Source organism: Plecotus auritus, assembly GCF_963455305.1.
Source record: "Plecotus auritus genome assembly, chromosome: 2".
NCBI lineage: Eukaryota > Metazoa > Chordata > Mammalia > Chiroptera > Vespertilionidae > Plecotus > Plecotus auritus.
The window spans coordinates 117,805,721-117,821,340 of NC_137771.1; positions in this window are offsets into that span (position 1 = coordinate 117,805,721).

The window sequence follows — 15,620 nt, forward strand, 5'->3', positions numbered from 1 at the left end:
AAGCAATCCCATTTACCATCGCACCAAAAAAATTAAGATATCTAGGAATAAACTTAACTAAGGAGGTAAAAGACCTATAGGAGGAAAACTACATGACACTGACAAAAGAGATAGAGGAAGACATAAACAGATAGAAGAACATACCGTGTTCATGGATTGGTAGAATCAACATCATCAAAATGTCCATACTACCCAAAGCAATCTATAAATTCAATGCACTTCCCATTAAAATACCAATGGCATATTTCACATACCTAAAACGAACTTTCCAAAAATTCATCTGGAATAAAAAAAGACCCCAATAGCTACAGCTATCTTGAGAAAGAAGAACAAGGTAGGTGGGATCTCAATACCAGATATCAAGCTGTATTACAAAGTCACTGTTCTCAAAACTGCCTGGTATTGGCACAAGAACAGACATATAGATCAATGGAATAGAATAGAGAACCCAGAAATCCACCTAAATCATTATGCGCAATTAATATTTGACAAAGGAGGCATGAACATACAATGGAGTCAAGACAGTCTCTTCCATAAATGGTGTTGGGAAAATTGGAGAGATACATGCAAAAAAATGAAACTAGACCACCAACTTACACCATACACAAAAATAAACTCGAAATGGATCAAGAACTTAAACATAGAACGAGAAACCATAAAAATACTACACGAATCCACAGGCAGAAAAATCTCTGACATATGCTGAAGCAATTTCTTCACTGATAGTGCTCCTAGGGCAATGGAAACTAAAGTGAAAATAAATGGGACTACATCAAAATAAAAAGCTTTTGCACAGCAAAGGAGACCATCAATAAAATAACAAGAAAGCCCACTGCATGGGAGAACATATTTGCCAATGTCATCAACGATAAGGGTTTAATCTCCAACATTTACAGGGAACTCATGCAGCTTAACAAAAAGAAGATAAACAACCCAATCAAAAAATGGGCAACTGATCTAAATAGACACTTTTCAAAAGAAGACAGAAAGAAGGCCAAGAGACATATGAAAACCTGCTCAAAGTCACTAATCATCAGAGAGATGCAAATCAAAACAACAATGAGGTACCATCTCACACCTGTCAGAATGGCTATTATCAATAAGTCAACAAATGACAAGTGTTGGTGAGGATGTGGAGAAAAAGGAATCCTCGTGCACTGCTGGTGGGAATGCTGACTGGTGCAGCCACTGTGGAGAATAGTATGGAGTTTCCTCAAAAAACTAACAATGGAACTCCCATTTGATCCAGTGATCCCACTTCTAGGAATATATCCCAAGAAACTAGAAACACCAATCAGAAAGGATATATGCACCCCTATGTTCATAGCAGCACAATTCACCATAGCTAAGATTTGGAAACAGCCTAAGTGCCCATCAGCAGATGAGTGGATTAAAAAGCTGTGGTACATCTACACAATGGAATACTACGCTGCGGTAAAAAAGGAGTTCCTACCATTTGCAACAACATGGATGGAGATGGAGAACATTATGCTAAGTGAAATAAGCCAGGCAGAGAAAGATAAATATCACATGATCTCACTCATTTGTGGAATATAATGAACAACATAAACTGATGAACAAAAATAGATCTAGAGACAGAGAAACATCAATCAGAACCTCAAACCTCAAGGAAGGTAGGTGACAGTAGGGGTAAGGGGGAGAGATCAACCAAAGGACTTACATGCATGCATATAAGCCTAATCAAGGGACACATACAACAAGGGTGTGGGGGCATGAATGGGAGGTGAGGGGTAATTGGGGAATAAGGACACATATGTAATACCTTAATCAATAAAGACATTAAAAAAAAAAGAACCATCAGCAGGAAAGCAGAACAACAAACCTGTACCTGCCATGGTCTGAGGGGTCATACTCCCAGGCTGTAGGTATCTCAGCATGAGAACTTAATAGAATAGTTAATCTACACCCGTGAAGCTCATAAATCCTTGGAAGAGGCAAATACAAAATTAATGTACAGGAATGACTCCACAGAGACAGTTCTACAACCAGGACACTGGGACTTGTGAGATAAACAACCCTGATTGAAGAATTGCTCACAGTAAAAAAATTATAAGCCCTACACAGAAATGAGCCACATGAAGCAGAGTGGGAAGATGCAACTTATGGGATAATTTGAACCTTAAGAACTGAAGATAATGGAGTAGTCAAAAACAGAACTTTGTGAATAAATATGAAAGTAAGTTTCAAATGATTTAAGAATAAAGAAAAAATAGAAACTCTGTGTCAAGAACGGATTAGTTATAAATGTGTGTTTTTTAAATTCTAGAAATAAAAATAATCAAGGAAAAATTTTTAAAAACATAAATATTTCAGTTCAAAAGTCATTAAGTGGAGTTCAGCAAGATGGGTATCTGTGCGAGATCAGTGAGTTAGGTCACAGTTACAATGAGAAATTGGCTTCATACAGGTAAAACTAATGCAAAGAATAAATATATTGAGGATAATGGGGGTCAGTTTCCTCACTGTTGGAGAAAGGAGTGGCAAATGTGAAAAAAAAATAAGATGGCTTGGAATTGGAGGTATTGGTGGAGCACATGGGTGTGAACATAAGCAGTTAGTTAGCAATAAAATATACCAACACAGAAATATAAATATATTTATATATTTTTATGTATTGTGTACACATGCACAGGAGAAAGAGAGAATTTGTGAGTGAGACCTGAGAATTATAGCAATGGTTACACTTAACACTCAGATCTTAGTTTCTAAATAACCACTCTCCACTAAAAGAGGAACCATGGCTCCTTAAAGAAATGGTTGCTTCCAGGGGCAAGGAAAGTATAAGGTGAGCCTGGAACATCTTTGGGAAAGAAAGTAAGAAAATGCACAAAGAATCATGGAAAAATATCAAAGATAAAGGCACCAGTGTAAAGGACTCCTAGCCAATTTTTTACAATTTGAGCATCAAAATAAATAATTTTTGCAACAGATTATAATCCATTGAATAGGATGTAAGGACAACTCGGCTGTCTAGGAGCATGCCCCTTCCTCATTCACTGATCCATGTGCGTCCCTCCCAAGCCATGAGCTCCATGGAAGAGGACAACCTTCCCTGATAGAGGAGAGGACTGGTCTTCAGTCAAGGGTAGTCAAGTAGCTGGGCTCCCCTACTAGAACCTCCAAACAAGCTCAAAAGGTCCATTTGTAGGAGAATGTAGGGTAGTCAAGCTTCCAAGACTCTAGACACATCCAAATGAGGTGCTGCATGTGGCAGTCTTTCTTTCCTAAAAAAAAAAAAAATTTTAATTTAAAAAAAATTTTAAATTGAATAAAGTAGGAATTCATGAGTCCACACTGATATCAATAATAAGTGAATATTTAAATGTGGAGAAAGCTTTTCCTTATAGTAGACCACCAATGAATAAATGGATATAGATTAAAAAGTCATAAAATCATAATTTGACAACCATCAGAATAATAATTAATGCTAATGTTACTTGGTGAAAGTTTAAAGAGGGATGGGGTGTTTGTATAGCTTCAAAGTGCTTCACAAAATCTTTATTAATTACAAAGGGACGAGGAATTCCTTTACAGTGGAGAATCTTGACAGATACCACTTTAATCATGGTTAGGATCAACAGTAATAGAAAAAATCAAAACCATGCACCAACTGATACAACACAATGAGAAGAATATGTTATCATTCTGCAATATTTCTACCAAAATTCATAACCTGAATCTAACCATGAGGAAACATCAGAGGTATAAAAACTGAAGGACATTACAAAATAACTGGACTGTAGCTTTCAAACTTTCAACATGAAAGTCCAGAAAGAATAAGGACCTATTCCAGAGCAAAGGAGGTCAGAGACCAGATAACTATGTGCATGGTAGGATTCTATGCTGGACCATTTTACTACAAAGGGCATTAATGAGGCCACTGGCTAAACTTGACAGGAGTCTTATCAGATGGTAGTAATGTATCACTGTTAATTTCCTGATTTTTGATGTTTGTTTGTGGTTGTGTATGAGAATTTTCTTGTTTGTAAGAGTTACACACTCCAGCAATTGGCAATATTGCATAGGGCATTAGGTCAGCCACTTACTCTTAAATATTTCAGGAAGAAAATGTCTTTATTGTATTCTTATAATTTTTCACATTAAACATTTTATGTTAAAATTAAAATGTCAAAAAATAGAGTAGACATAGCTAACAGTGAGTTAATTGTTTAAAATCTAGAAAAGATATTATTTTAAAACAAGGGGACTAAACATTGGTCAAAAACAAAGAAAATAAATGGGGGCCTTGGCACGATGGTTCAATTGTTGGAGTGTCATTCCCTACACCAAAAGGTTGAAGGTCCAATTCCTGGTCAGGGCACCTATCCAGATTGTGGGTTCATTCCCAGTAAAGGCACATGCGGGAGGCAACTGATCAATACTTATCTCTCTTTCTCTCTCTCTTTCCCTTTTTCTCTCTCTCATCCCTCCCTCTCTTCCTTCTCTCTAAAATCAATTTTAAAGATCTTTTGTATTTTTTTGGTCTCTATGTCATTTATTTCCAGTCTGATCGTTAGTATTTCCTTCCACTTATTCTGGGCTTTTCTTGTTGTTCTCTTTCTAATCCTTTAAGTTGTGGTGTTAGATAACTTATTACCAGTTTTTCTTGTGTTTTTGTTTTGGTTTTTTTTTAGGTAGGCCTGTAGTGCTATGAACTTCCCTACAGGGCTGTTTTCACTGTGTCCCAAAGATTTTGGATTGTTGTATGTTCATTTTCACTTGTTTCCAGGATGTTTTTTATTTTTTTTTCTTTGATCTCTTTAGTAACCCATTCATTGTTTAATAACATGCTATGTAGCCTCCATGAATAAACAAGATAGATGAACCTTTAGCCAGGATCAGCAGGAAACAAAAAGAGAGGACCCAAATAAACAAAATCAGAAACAAAAGAGGTAAAGTAACAACCGACCCCACAGGAATATAAAGAATTGTAATAAAATACTATGAACAACTTTACTCCAACAAACGGGACAACCTGTATGTAATGGACATATTCCTAGAAAAATACAACCTTCCAAAACTCAATCACTACTGATAACTACTGATGAAATTGAAGCAGTAATAAAAATAAATAAACAAACAAACACCTCCAAGCAAACAAAGCCCTGGTCCAGACAGATTCAGAGGGGAGTTTTATCAAATATTCAAAGAATAACTAACATCTCTACTCCTCAAACTATTTCAAAAACTTCAAGAGGAAGGAACACTTCCAAACTCTTTCTATGAGGCCAGTATCACCCTAATTCCAAAACCAGATAAAGACGTGACAAAGAAAGAGAACTACAGGCCAATATCCCTGATGAACACAGACAATAAAATCTTCAACAAAATTTTAGCAAACCAGATCCAGCATTGCATTAAAAAATCATACATCATGACCAAGTGGGGTTTATTCCAGGGATGCAAGGCTGGTACAATATTCATAAATCAATAAATGTGATACAGCACATAAACAGATTGCAAGACAAAAATCACATGATCATATCAATCAATGCAGAAAAAGCATTTGACAAAATCCAACACCCTTTTTTGATAAAAAATTCCCAGCAAAGTGGGAATAGAGAGACATACCTCAACATGATAAAAGCCATATATGACATACCAAGAGCCAACATCATACTGAATGGGCAAAAACTAAAACCATTTCCTCTAAGAACAGGAACAAGACAGGGATGCCCTCTTTTACCACTCTTGTTCAACATAGTTCCAGAAGTCCTGGCCATAGTGATCAAACAAGAAGAAGAACTAGAAAGCATCCAAATTGGAAAACAGAAAGTAAAACTCTCATTATTCGCAGATGACATGATACTGTACACACCAAACACTAAAGACTTCATAACAAACTACTAGATTTAATAAATAAATTCATAAACATAGCAGGATACAAAATTAACACCCAAAAATCCATAGCACTCATATACATCATAGTGAACTCTTAGAAAGAGAAACTTAAAAAAGAATCCCATTTAAAATTGCAACAAAAAATTTAGGATACTTAGAAATAAACATAAACAAGGAGGTAAAAGACTTGACTTGAAAAACTATAGGACATTGAAAAAAGAGATAGAGGAAGATATAAAGAAGTGGAAGAATATATCATGGTCATGGATTGGTAGAATCAACATCATTAAAATGTTCATACTACCCAAAGCAATCTATAGATTCGATGCAATTCCTATTAAAATACCAACAGCTTATTTCACAGACCTAGAACAAACTCTTCAAAAATTTATATGGAACCAAAAAAGACCCTGAATAGCTGCATCAATCTTGAGAAAGAACAAAGTTGGAGGAATCACAATATCAGATATCAAGTTATAATACAAAGTCATTGTACTCAAAACAGCCTGGTACTGGCACAAGAACTGACAAATAGATCAATGGAACAGAACAGAGAACCCAGAAATCAACCCAAGCCATTATGCTCAATTAATATTTGACAATGGAGGCAAGAGCATACATACATCAGAGCAGAGACGGTCTCTTCAATAAGTGGTGCTGAGAAAATTGGACGTGTACATGCAAAAAAATGAAACTAGACCACCAACTTACACCATACACAAGTATAAACTCAAAATGGGTAAAATACTTAAATGTAAGAAGTAGAACCATAAAAGTCCTAGAAGAAACCATAGGCAGCAAAATCTCAGACATCTCTCGTAGCAATATGTTTGCAGATACATGTTCTAGGACCTAGGACAATGGAAACTAAAGAGAAAATAAAAATATGGAACTACCACAAAATAAAAAGCTTCTGCACTGCAAAAGAAACCATCATCAAATAAGAGAGCCCACTACATGTGAGAACATATTTGCCAATGATACATCTGATAAGGGGTCAATCACCAAAATATATAGGGAACTCAGACAACTTAACAAAAGGAAGACAAACAATCCAATTAAAAATGGGCAAAGGACCTAAACAGACACTTCTCCAAAATGGACATACAGAAGGCCAAGAGACATATGAAAAAATGTTCAAAGTCACAAATCATCCGAGAGATGCAAATCAAAATGACAGTGAGATATCACCTCACACCTGTCAGATAACTATCATCAACAAATCAGCCAACAACAAGTGTCAGTGTGGAAAGAAAAGGGAACCCTAGTACACTGCTGGTGGGAATGCAGACTGGTGTAGCCACTGTGGAAAACAGTATGGAGTTTACTCAAAAAATTAAAAGTGGAACTCCCATTTGACCCAGTCATCCCCTTCTAGGAATATATATCCTAAGAAACTGGAAACACTCATAAGAAAGAATATATGCACCCCTATGTTCATAGCAGCACAATTTACAATAGCTAAGACTTAGAAATAGTCTAAGTGCCCATCAGCAGATGACTGGATAAAAAAACAAAACCTCGATGGTACATTTACACAATGGAATACTATGCGGCAATAAAAAAGAAAGAACTCTTACCATTTACAACAGCATGGATGGACCTGGAGAGTATTATGCTGAGCAAAATAATCCAGTCAGAAAAAGATAAATAACACATGATCCCACACATATGTGGAATCTAATGAACCAAGTAAACTGATTATCAAAAATAGACCCCAGAGTCATAGAAGCATGAACAGACTTGAACCTCAGAGGGAAGGCAGTGGAGGGTGGGGATGAAGAGAACAACCAGTGAACTTTGTATGCATATATGTATAACCCATGGACACAAACAATGGGGTGGTGAGGGCCTGGGTGGGAGGAGTTCAGAAGGGGACTGGAAGAGATTACTGGGGGTAAAAGGAGGACTTTTGTAATACTTTCAACAATAAAGATTTTATTTATTTAATTAATTAATTAATTAATTAAAATTAATTTAAAAAAATTTTTTTGAAAAGTGGAGGATTTTAGAGTTAAGGATTTGCAAGGACCTTCCATTGGTTCAGTGTTTCATCTTAAGAAAGCACATAAAAATGTTAAGGTCGATAAAGTAGCAAATGAACAAGAAACCCAAATTAGTAGAAGAAAAAGTGAGAAATAACAAAAACATAATCTCCTAAAAAGCAGGTTAAAAAAGTAATGCCATGGAAACTGAATAAGTATGATTTAAAAAATAAAAGTTAACAACACCAAAATAAACAACCTTGGGTATAAACATATATATATATATATATATATATATATATATATATATATATAATGATCATTTCCTTAGAATCTTTAGAAATGGAATCCTGTGATAAAATTTATGTACACAATTTTAATATAGACACAATAACTTTTTATTTATAGATAGATACACTAAGATTTTTGCTTCACAAACTGTATTTTTAATAAAAAAATGTAACTGCATATCTCTTAAACTTCACTTTAGCATGCTCCATGCTATTGCTAATGCTCCAGCCACACTGTTCTACCTACTCCCAAAATACACCAACCTCTCTCACTTAGGACCTTTCCATATGCTCTTTTCTCTCTATTGGCCTCCCACTTGCTCCCATACCCCATTACAAGCTGGTGCCTATGGTCTTCCCACAGGCAGCACCTCCCTGAAGGAGTCCTCTCTTTCATTCTTCCTTAAGTAGCCATTCCTGGAAGATCACCTCCCTAGTAACCCATAACCACAATTTGCAGAAAATTCTCAACAAGTTTCCTTTCTAAAACTGAGGAGTGTAGTGTCACCTTCTTATGTTAATTTTTATAGCACAGTCTTTATCCTTTGACACACTACATTAGATTTTATTCTTTCATAAATCAAGCTTCTAGGGTGCTAATAAGCCATATAATAAAAAGGTAAGTGGCCTCTGTATTAATCTTCAGTACTGCTGCCTGTAATGTGATTTTTAAAGCTATATTCTCAAATCACATAAACCCTGTGGGGCTCATTGTCAATGTCTTTCATACATAAAAAAGCCTCATTGTGGCTGTCATATAGCTTATGCCAAATCTGTTTTCTTCCCTACTTAAAGAAAAAGAAGAAAAGAAAACCTTGCTATAAAGAAACTCTTGTGAACTTCGTGCTTTTGAAAGGAGCCACACGAAGTGTTCATGGCCTTGGCTTAACCGCAGGAGAAGCACTTTCCTATAGCACTGACATGCCTCACACACACATCAGAAAATCCAGTCCTCCTGATAAGAAGCATCCAATACTGGTAAAAATCTTTGTCATTAGATTTTTTGCCATTTCCAGCAGGAAATTACCTGGATTACCACAAAACAACTGGCTTTAAGGGTCTAGTGATGACCGCCAGGCATGAACTGGTGAATTATTAACATTACTAGACCTGTCTGTAGCATTTAAGATTTTCAGAATGTTTTACAATCCCTTTTCTTAGTCATAACTCACAGAGGCAGCTCCTATTATATTTGCTTTGCAATTTGGATGCTGATCCATAGAAAGGTTAAATACCATTTCCAGGGTCACCAAGAGTTTTCCTGACAGGGCCTACTTAAGCATTCATTGCCTCTGACATAGGGCTCTGGGGAGAAGGAGAGAGGCGAGGTGAGGAAAAACCCTAAGCTTCGATGAGAATGCAGTGCCATAAGCACTTCACCATGGATAACCTTCTCATAAACTACTAAAGACAACTACACCATGAATATTTGATTATGTCCAATTCTTGCTAATATTAAATAACAGCATCCTTAGAATTCCTGGGGAATAACAAAGCTATAAATTGATATAGAATGTGAAGAGGATAAAAAAAATACACTGGATTTTTAATACCAAGACAGAATATTTATTTTCTATTTATGCCATGTTGATGTTAACACATGCAGCTTATATTTACAAACACTAATGTATTTCCGTCATATGTGCTGTAAGGATTAGGTATTGTTGGATTTCGCTGTCTAGGATCTGACTGTCAAGGAAACACTATCATATTTCAGAGAACACTGTGTTCAGAAAAAATAAGTGGCTCATCCAACATCACACAGTATTCAGTGCACCTTGCCCCCAGCTCAGCTCTCTGTCACCAGGCCATGCTATCTCTCCCCAACTTTCCTCTGGTGGGCAATAGTGGTTCCTTTAAATATGGGAAAACATCCATGAAGACATTTTACTTTGGAGGAGCACATAGCAGAGAAAATCAATTGGCAAGAAAGAGTTACTAATCAACTGCAAAGGATTTGGGTGAAATGCTGAAAACACCTCAAAATGATCTAAAAACCTTTAAGTAGAGGAATTTTTTTGTTGTTTTTCAGAGAGAAGAAGAGAGAGGGAGAAACAGAGATAGAAACATCATTGATGAAAGAGAATCATTGATTGGCTTCCTCCTGCACAACTCCTACTGGGAATCAAGCCTACAATCCAGGCATGTACCCTTGACCAGAATCGAACCCAGGAACCTTCAGTCCACAGGCCAATGCTCTATCCACTGAGCCAAACTGGTGAGGATGAGGAACTCATTATTGCTCAGTCATCACAAATCTGTTTTCCTCTTATCCTTGGCCAGGGGAGGTTGGAAACCCAGATTAGCTGTGGAGGCAGCTGTGACTCTGATCCTGGACTCAATCCTCATGGTCATGTATTTCATCAGATTGGCTTCTGCCCAAGGGAGAGGGCAATAGGGTTTATTTATTACCGAGAGCAGAGTAACAGTGTACAAGTCAACTCTCCAGTTTTGTTCTGTTTATTCCAGATATTAGTTTATTTCCATTGCACTGTGGTTCATGAATATACTTGGTCATAAAAACTTGGCAGTTCTTGGGGGTTAATGTTGTTTAATCTGGAGTAGAATAGATGCCAATGCACTGTCCTCTAAGTAGAGCTCAGTGTGGTTCTTTTACTCCTGACTTCAGCAGCAAACCACAAACTTTTCACTGTGAGATTTGGGGATTAGGTCTGTTTTCCCTTAGCTCCCTGATTTTCCTAGAATTTAAGCAAGTTCATTGTTTCTCTGCCAAGCTCTTTAATTGGTCCTTGCAGAACAGACGTAGCACCCAAGACAACTTAATTAGGCAGACCACAAAGTCTCCAGAATGAGGAAATACTGAAAGCAGATAATATATTCAGCTGAGCATTCTTCCTGGCAGTGTGAGGGAGAGCCTGCTTTGAACCTTAAAAGTTTAGTGGCAACAACAAATCAACATTGGTCTGGTCCTCTTAAGCAAAACAAGGTAGGCAATGTGAACATAAGTTTGAGTTATTTGCAGCATCTCTCTGCATTTAAAAAAAAAAATGGTTACATTCCCACACAGGCCACTGTCATGGAGTCATTGGGCTCTGCATTTCTGTGTATGATCTGAAGTTCTTTACATCTCTGACTGCCTCCCAATACTTGAGGGTCAAGTACCCCTCTGAGAGCTTGGAGACAGAAGCCAAAAAGATGTGGAGCTGGTGAGGGTGACTGCCGAGCAGAGATGGTGGGCTATGGATGTGATCTGTGTATCTGGGAGGCATGTGGTGCTGTAAGGAGGCAGCTGCTAAACCAAATGAATCAGGCCACAGTTTTTAAGATAGGAGAGTGTGGATTGAAAAAGGGTAGAAATTTTGAAGGTATTCAGCTGTTTAGGTCTATGATTGATGCTTAAAAATTAAGATTATATGCACTAATTGATTGAGGGTTTTCCCCAAGTGCAACCCTATGGAGGGTTCAAGCGATAATCCATTTTACTGGGAGGAGGGAGGGGTCATTTTGCAAGCTCAACTTTAATTCTTTCTGTCCGTTGTTCTCCTGGTATGCCAAAAAGCATTTTATTACTAACTAGAGGCCCTGTGCACAAAATTCGTGCATGGGGTGGTATCCCTCAGACCAGCCTGCACCCTCTCAAATCTGGGACCCCTCGAGGGATGTCCGACTGCCCTCTCACAATCCAGGACTGCTGGTTCCCAACCACACACCTGCCTCCCTGATTTCCCCTAACCACTTCTGCCTGCCAGCCTGATCACCCCCTAACCACTCCCCTGCCAGCCTGATTGATGCCTAACTGCTCCCCTGTCAGCCTGGTCACCCCTAACTTCCCTCCCTTGCAGGCCTAGTCACCCCCAACTGCCCTCCCCTGCAGGCCTGATCCCCCCCAACTGCCCTCCCCTGCAGGCCTGGTTCCTCCCTAACTGTCTTCCCCTGCAGGCCTGATCCCCCCCAACTGCCCTCCCCTGCAGGCCTGGTTCCTCCCTAACTGTCTTCCCCTGCAGGCCTGGTCACCCCCAACTCCCCTCCCCTGCAGGCCTGGGTCCCCCCCTAACTGCCCTCCCCTGCTGGCCATCTTGTGGTGGCCATCTTGTGTCCACATGGGGGCAGCCATCTTTGACCACATGGGGGTGGCCATCTTGTGTGTTAGAGTGATGGTCAATTTGCATATTACCACTTTATTATATAGGATGGTGCTCTATATTTTAGGATGGGTTAGCAGGTCCAGGTTTAAAAGAAGGTATTGAACTGTCATTTTCCTGTGGAGGGAGAGCAGTTTTTACTCCATGTATTGATCACTTAGATGCATGGTTTAATCTGTATGGCTGGGTAAATTCTGAATTTTCTATTTATCTATAGTGTAACCCATTATGTTAGTGGAAAATGAGCCAACATTATTTAGTTCTGGCTATGTGAGCAGCACTGAACTCTAATTGTGATCTAAGTCCCAGAATGGAAGCTGCCAAGTTCAACTGATTTTGATAAATCAACTGTTTCTGATGGCCATCTACACTGAACTGCAGCTGCTGCACTTTTTCCCCTAACAACATGATTATGAAGCACGTGTACTCAACTATTACTCATACTGTTTTACTGAACTAATGAATTGCTCTGGGAAGCCTGTTATGAAGATTTTTGATCAATTATTGCATACAAGTTGGTTAAAATTACAATCATAATTAGGCTAACAAATCTGTTGTGAAGCTTTATCTCCTGATGAATGAATTCCTTGGAAATGAGGGTTTGGTGGGCACATAAGGGTACTTTGCACTTTTCAGTTTATTGATTTTCTTGCTTTATGATATAATGGATTAACAAACACTGGCTCATGATTGCTCTTTGTCCAGAGTTTAATGGAGAAAAACATACCTTTCAGTCTCTTTAAAAAAACTTCTTCTAGATGTGTGAGAGGAATAAGCATAAGGGCTCCCACAACACTTCTGAGGACATTCTCCTAGATCAAATGAGAATTGTCAGCTGTCACTGCTATGTCATTACAGCCCCTCCTCAACTGCACTTATGTTGCCAACAAGAAGCCTCACCAGATCAAAATAGTTGGAATCAGGCCCAAGACAGCTGTGATCTAGATAAAAGAAACCAAATGATTTTCAGTCTCCTGGATACTGAGAAACAGGAGATGTCATCCATGGCCAGTTGGTGATCTTGTTCTGCACTCCAGTACTGCTCATCTGAGTGTAACACTCTGTATGGTCCTTGGACCATCACTGCTTATTACAGTTTAAAGAGAAAAGGATTCCGTTTCCTTTTAAAGCCTTTTACTGCAAAGTTATAGACTCAGACATCAAGTATCATTGAGAAAACTTCACCAGTCCAATCAACTACACTGCCCTTTTATTAGAATAATTCTATTTTTCAAAAACTGAAGCAAAATTGGCATGCATATGTATTTTAGACTAGAGACTACCAAGTGGCAAGTGGAGTTTACTCTGAAATTATTAAAAATTGACATTTACATTTTACATAGAAAAGGAAAATAACTACATGAAGATAAAGTCATCAGTCAAACATCTCACAAGATGTTTTGGGCATTGATAAGAAATTAGTCCTTTTATATCTACCTAAGTTTAAAGACACTGTCACTTTACACTCCATGAGATATAACTTAATAAATTGAAATTTTTACAGGTCAGATATGGATATCAGCAGGGTCAAAGTCATTTGAACTTTATGCCCAAACAAACAGAAAAGAATCTCTGGACTCAGGGGAGGTACATTTCTCAGGAAGAATCAGTCTACCCTCTACCCTGTCCCATGAAAGAAGCAAAAAAGCATCCCTTGAATGGGCCTCCATTTCTCTGGTTCTTATCCCAGGAACTCACCTCTGGAACGCTCCCCAGGAAATTTTGAGCCTCCTTGTTCATAGAGCTTTTTATAAAGATACCTTGTATAAGATGATTTGAAAAAGTGTGGTTTCCTTTGAAGACCTTCAAAGGAAAGGGTTGCTATTACTACAGTTGCTATTACTACAGTGGGTTGTGGCCTATATTCATAGTTGAGGGAATGCCAACTCTTAATTAGGAGTGAGAGAAAATAAGGATGTCATCATTTTCAAATCCCAACTCATGGGTCCTCACTTTTCTCCGTGGACCTCAGGTTGAGATCCTGAATTAGAATAAGAAAGGTTCAGTAAAAAAAAGTCTTCCCTGCTGCTTTCTAGTCTTCCGTTTTCCCAGACATCTCCTGTGTCTCTTAAGCCCTTTTCCTGCAGTTTCTTGCTATTTCTTCTGTATCTGTCTTCCCTTCATTCTTTCCTTACTTCCTCCTCCCATTCTCTTCCATCACTGCATTTTATTTTCTCACTTTTCATGATCTACCTCTCAATACACTGAGCATGTGAGCAGCCCTGCTGGGGCAGGCCCTTGACTTGGTCTTCCTTGCAAGCAGTGAAGGTTTGGGCAAAGACGGAAATGTACCTCAAAGTGCAGTCAAGGTGTGAGATAGGTGCAGCTTGCACCAGGCCAGATCTCTTTGTCATAAATAAAAGAAAGAAAGCAGCTTCAACAGCTCAGAATGAAAAGGGGCTATTGTTTGCAACCTTTAGTCCATATCCAGTCAGTAGTTATCCAATCTTGAAAGTAAAATATTTGCAGACATTATTTTTATTACTTAAATATCAAGCTCTTCCTATAGAAATGAAGGTTGCATTAGCTAATCCCATAGCACAGTGGTCGGCAAACTCATTAGTCAACAGAGCCAAATATCAACAGTACAAAGATTGAAATTTCTTTTGAGAGCCAAATTTTTTAAACTTAAACTTCTTCTAACGCCACTTCTTCAAAATAGACTCACCCAGGCCATGGTATTTTGTGGAAGAGCCACACTCAAGGGGCCAAAGAGCCACATGTGGCTCGCGAGCCGCAGTTTGCCGACCACAGCCATAGCATAATAGAAATTAGCATTAGCAAAATCCTAAAAATAGTTCTGGATAGTCAAGAAGATTGTAGGGAAGCTTAAGCATTTAAAGTTATTATCCAAATACCTCCAATACACAACCGTACACTGACAATCAAAAGTATAATAATACTTCACACACACACACACACACACACACACACACACACACACACACACACACCCTTCTCCTCAAATAATATTCTAGAAGCATCTTATTTGATTATCCTCTTAGAGGCCACTGGATTCTCTGGTTGACCTCTGGGCCACTGTTGAGTAATCCAGAAGTCTGTTAAATCCCCCAGTAAGTTGCTAAAGAAAAACGCAGAATCAATATGGAAACAATAGTAAACAAGAGACTCATGAGTGAAATTTTATTTCCAAATTGTGCTGGATAGATTAGACTTACCAATGAGGAAAGGAAATTCATTAAATTTTAATTATTTCATTTCAATAAAGCACAAGTAACAACATTTAATGTAATTTTGTATAAAATTATCTGAACTAATTTTGCAATAAAAATTCAGCCACCTGGGTAGAAAACTGTCTAGAAAAAAAAAATGATAATTTATAAGAATGCCAATTGAGAAAAATCATTTAATAGTATGCT